Here is a 19,414-nt window from a genome sequence, read left to right as displayed (position 1 = left end):
ACAACTTTGTGTAAAAAAAATAAAAAAATTTTTTTGTCATTATTCAATCGCTTGAGGCAAAAAAATAAAATATTCAATTGGCTCAACATGCCTCTTATCAATTTCCTTAGGGTGTCTACTTTCCAAAATTTGGTCATTTGGGGGGGATTTGTACTGCCCTGCCATTTTAGCACCTCAAGAAATGAGATAGGCAGTCATAAACTAAAAGCTGCGTAAATTCCAGAAAATGTACCTTAGTTTGTAGACGTGACAACTTTTGCGCAAACCAATAAATATACACTTATTGACTTTTTTTTTACCAAAGACATGTGGCTGAATACATTTTGTCCTAAATGTATGACTAAAATTGAGTTTATTGGATTTTTCTAATAACAAAAAGTAGAAAATATCATTTTTTTTCAAAATTTTCGGTCTTTTTACGTTTATATCGCAAAAAATTAAAATCGCAGAGTCAATCAAATACCTTTAAAAGAAAGCTCTATTTGTGGGAAAAAAGGACGCAGATTTTGTTTGGGTACAACATTGCATGACCGCGCAATTACCAGTTAAAGCAGCGCAGTGCCAAATTGTAAAAAGACCTCTGGTCATTGACCAGCAAAATGGTCCGGTCTGAAAGTGGTTAAAAAAAGTCTTGCCTGCCACTTAAATTTGTCATTTTTTTCTACCTACAGCTCTACCTACAGTTCAGCTTTAAGAGACAAATGAATAGCTCAAGATACCATTGTCTCTATACTAGACAAATTTTTCAATGATCTCATGAAAAACAAAATGTCTGCATATCCCATTAGGACTACCTGAACTACCTATAGTCTGATTTTTTAAGTCCTAAATATCAATTTCTGGAATGAGGCAAATGTCCCTTCTTTAGGCCTGGTACATAGCACTATATCCAATGTTTAATTTAGTTGAAAGAAGTGTTCATGTTATAATGTTTAGTGTTCTTCCTGTAAATTAGTGCATTCTATTATTATTTTTTTTTTGGAAAAAAACAACTTTATTGAGAAATATATGTATGGTACATATATGAAGTATTAATAAACTGATACAAAATAAAGTACATACAAAGGCACAACATTCTTGGTTGTTAGATCTATTGAAATCGTATAGTCTCAAATACCAGGTGTTAATAGAACATAAACTCACCAAGGAGAGAGAGACCACGGGCTATGTACTCTGTTATTGTGAAACATGAAGGAGAATGTCAGGTCAAGTACACATTTCCCCATCTGCCAGCCATCTATCACATACTTTCTCATACTTGAGAGGACATCCTCTGTGTGTGTAAATCAATTTTTTGTATGGAAGAGTGTCACTGATCTCCCTTTTCCAGCCCTGAAGTACAGGGAGTAGGGCCTGTATCCATGTCCAAGCTACGGTCTTCCACAACAGAAATAGTGTATTATGCATAAAATTGGCAAAGGACTTGTCTATGTTTGGGTCTGGCAATAGTCCAAGTAAGCATTGTTTTGGCTCTAGAGTGATTGGTGACCCCATTTGATCAAGTAGAAAGCGGATCACTTGCATCCAGAATGTCTGGATAACTGGGCAGGCATTAGATACGTCCTGTGTATAATATATACTTGTGTTAGGCGATCTGATAGTTTAGGGGATACCTTTTTAACATCCTCCAAGATTTCCTCCCAATCCTCATCTTCTATCACTCCAATATCTGCTTCCTATCTAGTTTTAGCTTTATAGGCTAGGGTTGTGGTGCTAGGGAGGCAAATGGTATGGACATGTGTACCCTTAACCATATATAACCAGAGAGCATCTGATGTATAAAACTCATCAGAGGTAGGTAGCTTGAATTTAAAAAAAGGGGTAACCAAAAAAAGAACAGTCAAAAGGTAGAAAAAAATTCTAAGGGGGCCACTTCTTCTCTGAGAAGTGTGTAGGGTATAGGAGCCATAAGAGTATAACACAATTATGGTGTTGCATAGGGGACCTCTTGCATTTAAACAAATAAAATGAAGCAATAGCGTCCAGCATATCATCTTGTAGAAACTTCACGTTGAAATGCAAGTGGAGGAGCTTGAGGGACATTAAGTTATACTTGTCATGTTGATCCGAGAATGTCTCCAGGAGTACCGATCAGGGAAAGGAGGAAGAGCAGCGTCACTTCCCTAGCATAGGGTAACCGTAAGTGGAAACCCCAGTATGGTCAGGGCCAGGGATTTAAAGGCAATCAACAGGAGAGAAATCATTCGGTACTCCCTTAGGCACAAAAAAACGAGCGGACAGTACTCACATCAGGCAGCAAAAGAGACGTGGTCAGTCACAGCGGTCGCGTTGATCTATCCAAGTGAATGCCGGATCAGGGTCCTCAAAGAAGTGGACACAGCCATCACATTCCACTCTCAGCCATGCAGTGTACAGCATGGCATACTTGAGGTGGAGAACACGTAAGCGCCGTTTAAAATCCTGGAATCGAGACCTCTGATGTTGCACTTCATCGGAGAATTCCGGAAAGACAGCCACATGTACATTAGTGTAAGGAATATTACCTTTTTCTCTGGTCATTTGGAGTATCTTGTCACAGTCTTTGAAGTTCAAGAATTTCGCAATAAAGGTACAAAGGGGGGCCCCTTGAGGTGGAGGACATTCAGGGATGCGATGTGTTTGTTCCACAGCAAACATAACTGGGAATGCCACTCTGCCATAGGTGGAAATCAGTAGGTTCTCAAGGAAGCCTGCTGAATTAGTGCCCTCCCCAGATTCCAGGAGATTGATGAATCTGAGATTACATCTGCAGAGACAGTTTTCCATGTCTTGTTTTGCACTGAGTTGCTGTAGTTGCTGCTTTACATTTTCTGTGGTGTGCTGGGGGGATGCAGAATATCTTCCATCCTACTGATACGTGTCTCACCTTTGGAGGTTAGACAGATCTTGTCTGATTAAAGAGACATCTATCTTTACCTCCTCTATTTTCATTGTAAGCATACTTTGGCACAGGGCGATGGCTTCCAGTACCTTATTTGTAGCCGCCGCTGATTGTTCTGAGTCTGACAAGGCACAGGTGCAATCTTCGGCCTGTTGGTCCTTCTCCTGTCTGCAATATTTTGCGAGCTTGTTGCTGGCCTCAGTGGCTTTTTTTGGTGGAGACATATCCCTGAGGTAGTCGGGTATCCCCAGGGGAGAAACAGGAGTGAAGAATTCACAAGAATAGTGTCAGGATATGGAGTACAGGAGTATCAGCAAGCGGGGCTCTCACTGTAGGCGTCATACTCCATCGCACTCCAGGCCACTCCCTTAGTGCATTCTATTTTTAACCCTAATGTAAAACAAAAGTATTATTACAGAAACAGAAAAAATATTTGTTATTTTCCCTGACATGGGTAGCACAATTTTATTTTCAAAAATAATGCTGTGTATTAATTAATTTATTTTTGTTTTATAACTTTTGCTGATTGGTGTAGATGTCTGAAATTGAATATGTCCAGGGGTATAACCAGGATGTGTAATTTGTCTAAATATTTGGTATTGAGAAATGTTGTTCCCCTATCAGAAAGGAGGTGCATAAGAGCACCTTTTACTCCAAATTTGCACATTTTGCTGTACATGTAGAGAAAGATTTTTTCCCTATTTTAATGTGGAAAACACAACAAGCCTAAACTAGTGGGACAGATGCTTTAGTGTTTTGGTGTTTGTCACACCTAAGCACTTGTTTTAGTTTATATTAATGCTATACATTCCAATTTCTGCTCACAAAAACTTAATTCCACCATGGCTAAGTTAATATAGTATATAAAAACATGTGTATTTGGGAAAAGTTGGAAAACAGGTTTTGTCCACTAAGCAAAATACATTTTTTCCCCATAACTGTACATATCCGTTGACAATATACCAATAAATATAGAGCCACGATAAAGGGAGGTAGGGTGGAAAGATAACAGTACAGGAAAGAAAAGGAAGGTGTTGGTTGTAGAGGATGACAGGTCCCATGGGGACACTTGGCTAGCCCCTTGTCCCCAGCAGTAGGGAGCATTAAAGTGGATCTGTTGCTTAGACCTGCAAGGAAAAGCACAAATTCACTCTAAGCTGTAATAAATGTACGGATGGAGTACTGTTTTATAAAACAAGAACAGTTCAAACTAGTGTTTGCTTAGGAAAAGATATAAGGGTTGATTTACTAAAGACAAATTGGCTTTTCACAATGCACAAAATGTTCCCCTTGCATGGGAATATTCTATTAGCTTAGTGAATGAGGTAAAGCTTTGCTGACTTATTTCATCAAGTTACATGCAAGGAAAAATACTCTTTTTTTTTTGTTTTTATTTTCCTTGCATGTGGTTGAGTATGCTTTGCAAACTAAATTTTCGCCACATTCACTAAGCTCAGGGAACTTTCCTAGCAAATTGAGCTGTCTAGTTGCCCTTAGTAAATCAATCCCATATAGTTAACTGATGTATTGCCTTGAACAATATGCATATAACATTCATGAAAAAGAAGTCTGAAAGGTCCAGTTGTATGGTGTTATAGCTGGATAGAGGAAATACACAATGTAGAATGACTACTCAATGAGCACAAAAACACACAAAGTGCTGATTATAACTGTACAGCTCTCAAGTTATTAAATAGTTTGTTTGTTAAGAACTGTATGGGAGCCAGCCTATAAAAGAAGCTTACATTTGCAGAAGGTGGTATGTTCATTTTTTACTTTTTCAAAGAGTTTTGGGTGCCACCTTAACCCACCCCCAGATGCCAGCTCCAGAGTCATCACAGTGACCATCGAGGAAGACATGCGATATAATACACCCAGAAGTGCTGGAGACTTCTACACCCAGAAGTACTGGTGCAGTGTCCCCAGAGCTCTTTAAAAGACAATAGATTTAGCAGACTTCTTTTATTGGCTGGCTCTCAAGATTTAAACAGTGTGACATTGTAACTTTTGTTACAAATCCTCCTTAGAAAACAGCAGCTCTATTTCAGATATTTTAGACTTTTGATCAACTATCTTGAGCAGCTGAGAACATATTCCTATTTCTGTTGAAATATTTTTTATTGGCTATAAAAAAACAACAATGATGCCTACACAAAGGCTAGAACAGGGGTCTCCAAACTACGGCCCTCTGGGACTTTTTTCCGGCCTGCAGCTTGAGTTTATTCTGAAGCTATGTTGGGGAGCAGGACGTGAGCTGCATACTCAACCCCTGGCAGTATGTAGTGCTGGCCCCGCAACCCGAAAAAGCCAGCCAACTCAGCGCCTCACTAAGCAGCTGTTTGCTAGAAGTATTCGACAAGACACCGGCTAGAACCTGCTGCACCTCCTAGCTCCCTCCCCACTGTCAGTTTGCATACCACGTGCCTGTGTAACAGCCGGGCGGGAGTTGGAAGATACAGCAGAGCTGCACTGAAGCTGGGCATCAATATTACTGGGACTAAAATGTGAGTGCTGTGGGGGGACTCTCTGATGTGGACCCAAATGTGGAGAGGTGGCTCTGATGAAGGACGCAAATGCTGAAGGTGGCGCTCTAAGGGGGACACAATTGTGCGGGGGTCTCTGATGGGGACATTAATGTGTGCATGGGTCTCTGATGGGGACATTATTGTGTGTGGGGGGTCTCTGATGGGGACATTAATGTATGTGGGGGTCTCTGATGGGGACATTAATGTGTGTGGAGGATATCTGATGGGGACATTAATGTGTGCGGGGGTCTCTGATGGGGACATTAATGTGTGCGGGGGTTTCTGATGGGGACATTATTGTGTGTGGGGTCTCTGATGCAGACATGAATGTGTGTGGGGGTCTCTGATCGGGACATAAATGTGAAGGGGTCTCTGATGGGGATACAAATATGGAAGGGGGATCTAAGGGGGACACAAATGTATGGGCAGTGTGTGTCACAGTAACGTGTAAGGCTCACTGGAAGTTTATCCCCGTGCATGAGATTAAGGCAGTTAGGTTTGATGGGAGGTGCTCCATCCAGCTCTCCTGTCAGCAGCCTGTCAAATTATATTCTATTCTGCTGCTGCAGATTAATTTATAAATATATGTAGCACTGACTCCCGAAGGAGCGGCTGATTTGATTTGGGCCTGCACTCTAGTAACAAAACCCCACTAACTTACCTCAGTCCCCTTGACACAGCTGTGGTGCAATACAATACAGTACAATATAATATATCACAATATACTTGTATTGTCCTCTCAGGATCCACTGGCTCCACCTGCTGGGAGAAAACAATACTCCACACAACGAGGTAATTAACCAAAGTATATTTTACTATATATATTTGTAAATAGGTGATTACAACAATTGTACTGTCATCCAACATAGACTGACAGGACAATAAACCTTGGTAAAACAGTTATAAACAATATATATATATATATATATATATAGGAGCTCCCCCCTACTTTTATAGCTATGCGTGAGATCTCACTTAAAGTACTCAGTCTTTATCTTCGGATCTTCGATAGCAATGATAACTCCATATAAATTTGTAATCCAAGGTTAAAACAGTTAAAGTTGAATTAAGGATGATCCTAGTGTTGCTTCCACAAATATAATACAGTGCTTGGAGTGTGATAGTAAGTAGGCCTTATGCCTGCCTAGCGTCAGTTGCTATACTCCTCCTCCGTGGGACTAAGTATCCCAGCGAGGCCTGTATACAAGTCTGACTAGGTGCAATGGTTTAGAAAACGGTGGGTAGCAACCCGCTCACCAACTGGATTGAAACCTTGGTATGGTAACTTTGGTCCGGTAGTTGCAGCTTGCTTCTGCGTCAGCCAGCTCCGTCACTCCGTCCCTTTCTGACAAGTGGACCTGGTCCTCCGATGCTCAAACGAGTGTCTCTGGATCCTCTCAATCCCATCTCTGAGTCGCTGGCACTTCAGGTCACTCACACAACCGAGCAGGGTTGTGCTCCGCACAGGCAATAGGTCTCTTCCTCCAGGAGGCCTCTGCACAAGTCCCCACAGGCAGGCCATGTGTTCCCAAGAGACCTAAAATGGCCGCTCAGGGTCCTTTTATTTCCTACCCAGCATGCAATGCAAGAGAGGGTGTCCTTGGGTAGGTCACTCAGCATCCTGGGTAAAGGGGTCAACTCTCCAATGTAAATAACAGTCACTTCCTGTAAATAATTCAATGCTTGAAAGCCAAAAATCATTTAAGTTCACTTTCAGTATTTGGCTGCTAGATGGCACCAAAAACTAAGCTATAGGTAGAACCGTCCATAGACTTTTATTATAATTCCAATACACATCAGAAGACAAGGATACCAGTGCTACATATATATATATATATATTTTTTGGCCCACGAAAATATAAAAAAGCTAAAATGTGGCCCTCAAAGTAAAAAGTTTGGAGACCCCTGCTCTAAGTCAATGACAGTGGCTCCTTCTGAGCTCTGCATTTTTTTTATTCATTCAACCTGATAGAGTTTACCAGGCTTTAGCCTAATTATAAACAAGTAAACTTGTAAATGCTAAAATGCGAGGCAGTGGGGGCATCAGTCAAGTTTATCATTGCCTTATCTGGTATTGTAAATATAATGATTTACTGAAGATCAATACAAGTTTAACTTTATCTATCCATAGCGGATGACATTTTGGACAAAGTGTCATTCATGTGTAAATTTAGTTTTTGCCTCAGAACAGTAGTGGGGTTCTGAGGGTTAATTATGTAGATTAACTTTGACATCAGTTTGGCTGGGCTATGTTAGAGTTCTGCTTGGTCATCTGTACAGTGAGGTGCACATGACAAGCCAGAACCAGGCCTGGTTGAACGTTTTGGGTATCAACTTCCTCGGAACCAATCAGTGGGTGTGCCGGGCCCCGCTGAGGAGTCTGGGAAGGGGTACTTAAGATGTTGAAGTCACGTGTTCAGTAGGAGTTCGTGAGGCCTGAGCGGTCTGTTCTTGTTTTCCTAGACCGGGGTAGCCCCGCGAGGGGTCCCGGTCACAGGGCATTCGACGCCCCACAACATGCTTCTGTTGGTTAGCCCCAATAGACCCGCCTGGTCTGGGGTAGGGATCCGTCTGTTCCCGAGTCTAAGAACCATCAGGTCTGAGGCGCAGTAACTGAGGGAGGATTCAAGATGTCCGGGTGTGCTCTCGGCTTGGAGAGGCACCACAGCTCATGAAGGTGACCGGGGAGAACTCTTCGGAGGAGGGCCAACAAGCTGAAAAGGACTTTATTGGTGTCAGTGTCCAAGTTGTTGGGTATCAACCCTGGGAACCCCTAGACGTGGAAGAACAAGCCAAGCGGAGGTAACCGGTAAGCCCATAAAGTTAAGGCCGCCCTACAAGGGGTTATGGCCGCTACATATCTAAGGTAAGTAGAAGGAGTACTAACCAAACCAATGCACAAACCACATTTAGGAAGAGGAAACACAAGACAGATACCTGACAGATAGGAAAAACATAGGGAGTGACAGATTTCTAGTTTCTGAGTATGTCTGTAGGCTAAGTCTATAAACCTGAACATACAAGGATTGATCTACTAAAGCAAATATGGGCTGTTCATTTTACAAGTGAAGTTGCACTTTGCAAAGGAACTTACCCCAGAGCTTACTGAATGTGGTAACATTTGTACTGATCCAGGTATAACTTGCAATGCTGCTCTAAGCTGAGACAAAGATCTCCCTGCCGATTGCAGTGAAGTGAGCAGACGCCTTTGCACCATTCAGGGATGTAGACGCATCAACAGAAAAAGGAAAGACATTAGGCTTTTGCCGAAACGTGTCAGATTTATTGTTTTACTGTCACTTTGATGTACCAATAAACGACACTTCAAGGATTACAGTGTTGCCGGCTCTTCTTACTACTATTGCATCAACAGAAAAAGGAAAGAGTACTGCTCATCGACCCGGTGCATGAATATGTTAATGAGTGTGGCCTCAGCCAGTGCTGCTCCAGACATGCGAGTTCCTTCCTTTCTCTGTTGGTAATATTTGTACTTTGCAAAAAATTTCCAATAACATACAAGGCAACTAAAAAAAACTTTTGCTCGTTCCATTGGAAAATGGACGTCAGCTTCACCTCATTCACTAAGCTCTGGGGCAAATTCCCTTGTAAAGTGCAACTTCCCTTGCAAAGTGAACAGCCTTTTTTTACCTTTGGGCCCTGCTCATATTAGTGCAATCTCTCCTGCTTCTGCCATCATTCCGCAATGTACAACAATAGAAATCACATTATTCTCCATGGTACCCATTCATATCAATGCAACATGGTGCAGTGTGATTTTTGAAATAGGTGTAGGTGCTACTTTTAGTGCAGAATCGTGTGTTTTTGACCCAATAGACTTCAACAGGAGCTCATGAAAAGCACATGAAAAACTTGTGTACATGTGTTTTTGATGCGTTTTTGGCAGGATCTTGTGTTTAACAACCAGTCTCCTTCTTCTACATAAAAACACATAAAGCATGAAAACACATAAAAAACGCACTACAAAAACACGATGAAAAACACATGATTATGCAGCAGTAGTAGTGTGAACCTAGGCTTAGTAAACCAAGCTCTGTATCATGTAAAGATATTGCTTATTTTCTTACTGTTTATTATATAGTATAATGTTGCATATTTTCCATTCATTTGTAAAATGTTTCAGTATTGTTTTTAACATGTAACCCTCAATTGTGTTTATTATAAATAAACTGAATTAAAAAATACATATTTGCACTACTTTTAGAAGGATGTCACTCTGTCATAACTATAGAATACTTTCCAACAAATGGGTAACTGTTGTCAATTCTTTTCTGTTAATGGGAAAAAAATTAAGAGAGATTTTGTCACAAATCTTATGTAATTAAATAAATACAATTAAAGAGAGACAATCCCTATACTCAAATTAGCTTATTTTAAGGGGGATTATGTTTTGCATGTGAAATGTCTTAAAATAAATGTAATTACTCATTTTTTAATAATACTGTTAATACAGGTGGGAAGCAGGATTTCCCATGAACCCTGTTAGATAGTGCTGGAGGGTGTGGTAGAGAATTACCATTTCCCTAAGGCCGCGTACACACGCGCGGACTGTTCGCCCAAATTTGTCCGTCAAACAGTTTCGGCAAACAGTCCGCTCAAAATTAGCATGGACGGACATGGCCACACACGACGGACGAACAGTTTGCTGAAACCGTGCGCGATGACGTGAACGGCACGTACGACGGGACGAAAAATACGACGTCCTATACACTGCATTATAACTTTCGGCGTGTAAATCCTTTCTGAGCATGCGCGGAACTTAGTTTGACGAACAAGCCTACACACGAGCGGACTGTTCGCTGAAACAAGGTTTCAGCGGACAGTTTTTCGGAAATTCCGTAAAACCTTGTTCGTCAAACTGTCCGCTGAAACTGTCCGCTGAAAGCCCACACACGAGCGGACTGTCCGCCCAAACACTGTTCAGCGGACAAAGTTGGGCGAACAGTCCGCGCGTGTGTACGCGGCCTGAGCGTCATCAGATATGGGTCGAACTATGCACTAAGACTATTCACTAATATTTATATTGATCGTGCAAGCATTTAAACAACTACAGCAGCAACTAGGTAACAATGCGTTGATTTCACTACAGAAGATAGAGCGTTGTAATGCTATCAAAGTAAATGCCTAAATAATAGTTCTACTGGCAGGATCAACATGTATTTACAAAAGGTTCCAGACAAGGCTGGATTAAGAGCATTATGGGACTGGTGCTGAAGATTTTGGTGGGCCTTAAGGGCTGTGCATTGGCATCCAACCTGAAAAGAAAGGGTGCAGTGGTACAGGCCCAATGCTTTGTAAGTCCCAGGCTTTCATAAAAGCCCTACATTGGCACATGTGGCAGGCCTTGAGGTGAGGTTGAAGGGAACAGCTGTGCAGACCAAACACAACACTAAAGAACCTGAATAATTGGCTCCCATTAGGACTCCCCACAGTGCCCATTATAAATCCCACCACTCAGCCTAGGTGGCGCATGCAGAATGCTGGACCGGTCAGGCCAGGGGAGATCTCTCCCTATCGGCCCATTGCTTTCCGTGCGCGGCCTGTTCTTTTCGGGCGGATGGGCCCAGGGCTTTTCTTCTCAGAAAATAGGTGCAGGAACCCCCCCTCCTGCAGGGGAGCATGCCACGTCATAGTGTAGGTGTGGTCAAATTGTACAATGGGAGGGTCTTAAATGGACATTGTTCAATAAAACCAGGAATGCATAACACAGGGTTCAGAAGAGCATAATACACAGAGAGCTGGGTTCAGGAGAGCATAATTCATAGAGTGCTGGGTTCAGGACAGCGTAATACACAGAGCACTGGGTTCAGGAGACTGTAATACACATAGCACTAGGTTCAGGAGACCGTAATACACAGAGCGCTGGGTTCAGGAGACCATAATACACAGAGCGCTGGGTCAGGAGACCGTAATAAACAGAGCACTGACTTAGGAGACAGTAATACACAGAGCGCTGGGTTCAGAAAAGCATAATACACAGAGCGGTGGGTTCAGAAGAGTGTAATACACAGAATGCTGGGGTGCTACCCACCAAAATACACAGAGCACTGGGTTCAGAAGAGCATAATACACAGAGCGTTGGGTGCAATAGAGCGTAATACAGAGTGCTGGGTTCAGAAGTTTGCTATGAAGACTTCTGCCCCCACATCCATAGCTCACTCTGCACCCTACTCTCACAGATCTCTGCAGTCTGCAGACACTTCCTACCCCTCCCTCAACAGCTAAGCACTGCATTCTGCTGCTTCAGCTTTGAGTCCTGCTTTCCCACTGCCTTTACCTTTGCACAAAAAGTCCCCTCCTCCCCTCACCTCCCCCTTTCCCCTCACCTCACCCCCCTCACCTTTGCACAAAGGGAACCCCCCTCACCTCGCCTCACCTCGAAAGCAGTCAATCTCAGCCTCCCACACAGTCCATTTAAAAAAAACTTTACTCCCTCGGTCTCTGCTACTGTGCACTTCAGTGACTCTCATCCTACCCCATCCTACCCCCTATCCTATCCCAAAGTGTCACTTACAATTTTACTTCTTCTTCTCCTCTTCCCTTCTCTGTCAGGGTCCCCCAAGGTTCTGTTAGTGGACCTCTCCTATTTTCATTCCCTGAGTCAGTTGATTGCCTCCCATGGCTTTCAATATAATTTCTATGCTGACGACACCCAAATCTATCTCTTCACCCCTCCATCAGTCTTCTCACACATCACTAACTTACTAACAGCCATATCTGTCTGGATGTCACACCAATTCCTCAAACTCAACTTGTCTAAAACCAAGCTCATAATATTTCCTCCCCCACGTGCTCCTTCCCCTGACTTCTCTGTCAAGAGCAATGGCACAACCATCCACTCATCCCCACATGTCAGGGTGCTAGGTGTTATTCTGGACTCTGAACTCTCCTTTTGGCCCCACATCCAATCACTGTCCAAAGCTTGCCGCCTCAACCTCTGCAACATCTTCAAACTACGTCCCTTCCTAACCAATGAAACCATAAAGCTCCTGATTCACTCCCTGGTTATCTCTTGCCTCGACTACTGAAACTCCCTCCTCATTAGCTTACCTTTAAATAGACTATCCCCCTTCAGTCCATCATGAATGCTGCTGCCAGACTCATCCACCTTAAAAACCGCTCAGTGTCTGCTATCCCTCTCTGCCAATCCCTCCATTGACTGCCACTCGCCCAACAAATTAAATTAAAAATACTAACAATAAGTTACAAAGCCATCCACAACTCTGCCCCCAGCTACATCACTAGCCTAGTCTCAAAATACAAACCTAATCGTCCTCATCGTTCCTCCCAAGACCTCCTGCTCTCTAGCTCCCTCATCACCTCCTTCCATGTTCACTTCCACTTTTTTGGCGATCCCTCCACCTAACAACTTCACTTATATTTTCTTCATCAGCTCATCCCCACAGCTATTACCCTTTTGTATCACTTGCCCCTCCCTCCTAGATTGTAAGCTCTAACGAGTAGGGCCCTCTGATTCCTATTATATTGAATTGTTTTGTAATTGTATTGTCTGCCCTAATGCTGTAAAGCGCTGTTCAAACCGCTTGTGCTATATAAATTGTGTATAATAATAATAAAAATAATTTGTGGCTCTGCCTCTCCTTCACTAGACAGCAGCAGTGGCCGGCAGAGAGATCATCCAGTAGGGGGCATCAGCATTCGAGCACCAGGCTGTTTCTCAGCCAGCAAGCCCTCTAATGCCCATAACATATCCATGCCCGGGCAGCTGTGTCTGTATCCGCTCTGAATGCTGTGCAGGGAGGTTCTGAGGGAGCAGCTCGCTGTCACTTGTAGCACAGAAGCCGGGCTTCTGTATTTACAAGTGACAAAAAATATCGGTGACAGTGAATCTGGCCAGCCAGGGTCTATATTATGATAGGGGCCTGTTGCTGCAGCACCAATAGCCCCTGTGTTAATCCGGCCCTGGTTCCAGAGTCTACTCAAAAAATTTAGATCTCAGTGTTATTCGTACAGGCAGCCTACTGTACATCACATATGTGACTTTATAGTCATAGTTATGCTTTTAAAGCAATTCAGTTATGTACTGGTATTGGGTTACGCAGTCAAAAAAATTAGCATTAAACATGACAGCCCCAGTTCATGGATCCTGGGAAAACAGCTTAGCAATGGCATTGTCATATTTATACTGACAGTTTCCCAATAATAACAATTATTTTTACCATAACTTGCTATAGACTGTGGTTTGTAAGTTAAAAAAAAAAAGTTTTATATGTTTATATCAAAGCATTGTTTAATACAGCTACATCTTTGTATATGTAAAGGCAATTAAAATTCTATTTTATTGTTTTTTTTATTGTTATTATTATCATAATTACTGTAATTTACCTTCTGTTTAATTAATACATTTAGTAAACATGAACAGAGTTGGCTGTAAACTATTTTGACAAAAATCCAAAGACATTCAAATATCTAAATGATAATATATTTTGAAATTCTTAAATAAACAAGCTGATTGAACATAATATAATGTCAAATGAAGTTTTACCAGAAGCACATTCTGTACTGTGGGTGGGTATCAAGAAAAGATAAGACCTAAAACTTGCCAAATATTCATCCATGGAAGCTATGTGGATAGTTTGAAATAATAAAATGTAAGTACTACTGTGTTCTGCATCTGCTAAGGACATTTAATATACAAGATTGAAGCTCATGTGTAGTCTTGTCACATAGATACAATAGTACTTCTGCACTAAGGTATGCTACCAATCCTCTTGGGAAAATTCCCTTTAGGCTCCAGCACACAAGCTAGGTCATGGTCTTATAGGAAACACTTAGCCTTGCCAAGGAAGAGGGGACACCCTCAAAATGTGTTAACATCTGCAGAACTCTGGGACACTTGGCCTTTCCGGAGGAGTGATATCAATTCTGGTTATTCTGTCCAATTCTAGCGGAGTTCCGGAAGGAAAATTTAAAACATGTTCTATTTCTAAAGTCCGCCGGATTTGTGGCAAGCAAAGGTCCAATGGAGCCCACACACGATCGAATTGTCCGACGGACTAGTTTCGTCGGACCTTTGCTGTCAAAAAGTCTGGTTGTGTGTACGTGGCATAAGAGTCTTGCAGTTATTTACAATAAATATGAGGGAGCTGCATTTTTTGCATATTCCTTGATTTTTGCTGCAAATTACATTATGTTCATACAAACTCCTAACTGTTTCAAACAATGAAATATGAAACACTCAACAACTCAATGAACTATTACTGTGCTGCTTTCTTATCACGGGAATCTAAACCACGAGAATTAGGAAGTCATAAATCCACAGAAAGATGTTTTATTTACACTAATGTTCCATTGCTAAACATTAATATTGTCTATATTATAGTATTACAATGATTCAAGTATGCAAATAAATTGATTTAATAAAGTAATCAAAAGCTTAATACTTTGTATAACAGTCTTACTACATGTAACATAACCAGTAAATAAGCAGAGCCAATCTTATGCAATTTGTTCTAAATGTTTTTACAGCATTTTTCTTTTAAAAAAATGGGACAATTGGAGCTAAAAGAGCTTTTGTTCATATTTTTATTTTATTTTATTAATAATAATATTAATATTGTCTTGCACTTTTACAAAATAAAAATATACTCACTTCAGCCTAGGTCTACACCAGTGCTGCTGGAAAATCATGCTAGAGCAGGGCCCTATCGTTCCTCCTGTATTGAATTGTATTGTAACTGTACCTTCTGCTCTCATGTTGTGAACCGCTGCGCAAACTTTTGGCGCTGTATAAATTCGGTATTATAATAATAATCATTTTTATGCACACTTTTTTTTTTTTTCCAATTAACGATTTTTATGCAAAATACAAGTATGCAAAATGAAAACATCAACAGTACATAATCTTACAGGAATCAGTACATGCCAAAAATACAGCGGTAGGGTGAACATACAAAGCGCAACTTTAAATTGCGGGATCCACTATGCCAAGTTTGAGAGATAAGTATTAACAATTACTGGCACACATGGCCCTACAGCAGTAATCGGCCAGGTACACAGAAAACAAAATCGTAGCACATAGAATTAATAATGGAAAGGAGTAGCGAGAAAAGAAGATGAGAAGAGTGGGGGAGTAGAAGAAAGAAAAAAAAAGGGGGGGGGAGAAGGGGAAAAGGGGATGAAGGATTGGATGGGTAGATAGACTACTGTCCCGGCCCCCAGGCCAGCTCACCTCGTGTCCTCCCGAAGATGCCAGCACCCCCAGATCACATCGTGTTCGTCCAGCCTATCTCTCATCCTAGCCGTCAATTTTTCCATCAGTTCAACATCTTTAATTCTGGTGTATAGGGCCTCTTGGGACGGGGGCGTGTTTTTTTTCCAATTTAGGGCTATTTGACAGCGGGCTGCTGTGAGTATATGTCGAAGTAATTTCCTGCACGGTTTGGCTATCTTCGGATGAGATAGACCAAATAGGAAAAATTTTGGTGTGAAGGGTATAGGTGTTTCAAAGAGGCGGATCAGTAATTGCTGGATGGAATTCCAGTAGGAGGTTATGAGGGGACACGTCCAGTAAATGTGGAAGAGGGAGCCTCTTTCGCGCTGGCACCGCCAGCATCGGTCAGAGGTGGAGGGATATATTTTATGTAGGAGATCCGGAGTCTGATACCAAAAGTAGAGGATCTTATAAGAAATTTCTTTATAGAGAGTACATACAGAGCTTTTGGCTGCCTGCCTTCAGACTGTCTGCCACGCCTCCATTGGGAGTTCCTCCCCCAGCTCCCTCTCCCACCTCAACATGTACGTGTGCTTGCCCTTCGTGCTCGTTGGGAATGCGTTAAGAAGCTCATATATATCTGATATTAAACCCCTACGATTACGCCCTTCAAGTATTATCCGTTCAAACTGAGATGGAGGAGAGAATTGCAGGGTAGGGGCTATGGTCTGGGCAAAGTGTCTAATCTGTAGGTAGCTGAAGAGGGGCTGTTTTGGCAGATCATGTTTGGTCTGGAGCTCTGGGAACGGCAGCAGCCTACGGGTTACAGGATGTACCAGGTGACCGAAGTGAAACAAGATTCTAGAGGACCCAAGGCCAAGACATCTGGTGAGTGAGGCTGGATGGGATCTTGGGGTTGTAAAGGAACGAGTTCATAACCAAACATTTTGATTGCAGTAGCCCAGGGCTAGACAACCTGCGCCAGAGCTGCCGAAGGTGGGACATCGGTCCTAGCAGTCGGTTGGGAGGTACCGCCATGTTCATGTTCCATAGGAGGCTATTAGGATGGATTGGGGCCAACCATATTTTTTCAATCTGCAACCATTTATTATAGGACCGCTGGGGGAACCACGAGAGCAACCCCTGTAATTGGGATGCTTGATAATATTTCACTAGATTTGGGAATGCCAGGCCCCCATCAGCCCGGGACGCGGTCATGACAGAGCTTGGTATTCTATGTTTCCGATAGTTCCAGACATATCTCAACGCATCACCTTGGAGCTTGCGTAAGTGGGCGTAGGGGACGGGGATGGGTAAGGTCTGAAAGAGATAGAGGAGCTTCGGCAGGATAACCATCTTAATAGATGCGATCCGGCCCAGGAGAGAGATCTGGTGGGGCTTCCATTTTTGGATAAGAGCTCTTATCGAGTTGTACAAGGGTGGGAAGTTGGCATGATATAAAGTGCTATAAGAGGGAGTGATATAGACACCCAAGTATTTAAGAGAGACGGATTCTCATCTGTAGGGAAAAGCGGACTGCAAGTGTCCGACCTCCGCTGCCGGCATATTCAGGGAGAGGGCCCTAGATTTTGCTGCATTTATCTTGTACCTCGATAATCCCCCATAGGCATCCAACTCAGCGTGAAGGCTAGGCAGGGAGATCCTGGGGCGGGTCAGTGTCAGGATGATATCATACGCAAACAGGGACACCTTGAACTCCTCGCCTCTCACCAAAACCCCCCTAATGTCTGGGTTGCCCCTAATGGCAGCCGCCAGCAGCTCTACGCACAGTGCAAAGAGCAGAGGGGAAAGAGGGCAGCCCTGGCGGGTGCCATTAGTAACCCGGAATGTGGATGAAGTGGCAAACGGGGTCTTAACTTGGGAGGTAGGGTCAGTATAGAGATTGTTTACCGCCTGGAGGAAGGGTCCCCTAAAGCCCATGTATTTATGCACACTTTTGATGCATTTTCATGCTTCATTCGTTTTCTGTTTTTTTTTTTTTTTTTTTTTGTAGAAGGAGAAAACTGGTTATACACAAAACTCTTGAAAAAAAAAACAACAGAAAGACATGTACATGTGTTTTTCATGTGCGCCCATTGACATAGATGCCAAATCTATGGGGCCATAAATGTACTATACTGCACCTGCACCTTGTTGGATTGACTGCATCATGTTGCATTGATGTGAACAGGCACCATAGAGAATGATGTGATATCCACTGTCAAGCATTGTGAAGGCAGATGCAGCAGACATTGCACAAGTGTAATCAGGGACTTATCATTGTTATTGCCCCCAAGAGATGTATTGATTCAAAATCCAACTTTTGGCTTAAATGACAGCCAGCATCACCAAGCCCCCTTCCTGTGAGCACAGGTTTGTGGCTGGGGTTGCTTCATCATGTAGCCTGGGCAAACAGTACTCCTGGACTGTATGGTGCTTAACCTAGGAGAATGACCACTCACCATCACCACTGTCAACAATGACAAATAGTAGGATGTGATAATATCATGAAACCAGTTTGAAGACTGCAGGAAAATATATGTATAGGGATGAAGGGTCAGGTATGGTGATAGGGGAATCTGTAGTTCTGCTTTAAAACTTCACAATAACATCACAGATTGCTGAGGTGACTGTATTGTAGGACATCATAGAGAACTGTTATTGGAATGGTGATTTTTATGTATAGATATATATGTATTGTTTCCTACGTTTAATGAAAATCTAAAAACTGTTTGATTCTTTTATATCTGTTATAATAAATAGCCATTTTTTACAAAATTTGTATAGCTGGTGGAGAAGTTGGGATGTGAATTGGGAAATAATGATAATGGTAGCATTTCAGCCTAGGCTCCAGAGATGATGTAGTAAGCAATGATCCTTGGTGGACAGGTCATGATGCATTTACAGCAGGGGTGGCCAACCAGACGAAGACCAAGAGCCACATTTTTTACAGAGTTACCGCAAAGAGCCACATCATACGCATGGGCACACATGAACATCACCCCATCCCTTCCTCATACACACATACTTTTGCTCAGCTGGATTTATTGTAAATATCACACACTGTTTTAACACTACAAAGACCACAGGTCAGTAATCTTCCTTTGAAAGTACATCCATGTGACAGAAGACAGCAGCTCATCTAATTTCCAAAATACAAATTGTCTTACAAACAGTGAACTGGTCAGGATAACAATAAACAGTTAATGGGTCTTCTAGCCTGAACTAGCAGTAAATTCTTCCAAAAAACATCACAGAAAGCATGCAGCACACACAGAGCTCTGGATAAATAAGTGAAAAGAAGCTGAAATGGTTAACAGCCAGCAGTGTGTCACACTATCAACAGACAGAGAATGTGCTGAGCAGATCTTATCAGTGTTCAGGTGAAACCGTTATTAAAAAAAAAAAAAAAAGTACAGAGCAAGACAGAGGGAGAAGGGAGGACAGATCAGTAACCTGCACACTTGTGGTCATACCTTTTTGTATCTCATCGGCTTCAGATACAGCGTGTTTCTCCTTCATCTGCCCCCCTTCAGCCTCACTCCAGCGCCTATGTATTCAAATGTGGTGGGCTGGGGACACTACATGCTGATTGGCTGTTGATGTGTGGGAGGAGTGGAGAAGTGCAGAGACTCGGGCTGCCTGTCACCGCAATGAAACAGCCCGAACGCAAGAGCCGCAGGAAACCGATCAAAGAGCCGCATGCGGCTCGAGAGCCGCGGGTTGGCCACCCCTGATTTACAGTATAAATGTACAGTAAGGTTTTTTAAACTGTTTGAATTTTAATAAACTTTTTTTATATGGAAAGAACTATGG

At 42.4% G+C, this 19,414-nt stretch overlaps 1 protein-coding gene across 1 annotated transcript in view; it reads right to left on the bottom strand.

The window, feature by feature from the left end:
* The window catches only part of LOC143982681 (bile acid receptor-like), a 132,064-nt gene that overhangs the window by 64,463 nt on the left and 48,187 nt on the right, over positions 1 to 19,414 (bottom strand). The gene's annotated exons all lie outside the window — the stretch shown is intronic.

This window comes from Lithobates pipiens, unplaced genomic scaffold, assembly GCF_037356315.1.
Source record: "Lithobates pipiens isolate NorthernLeopardFrog02 unplaced genomic scaffold, aLitPip1_a1.2 Scaffold_16, whole genome shotgun sequence".
Classification (NCBI taxonomy): Eukaryota; Metazoa; Chordata; class Amphibia; order Anura; family Ranidae; genus Lithobates; species Lithobates pipiens.
The sequence above is the reverse complement of the archived record's forward strand: the minus strand, read 5'-3'. Positions and strand labels throughout refer to the sequence as shown.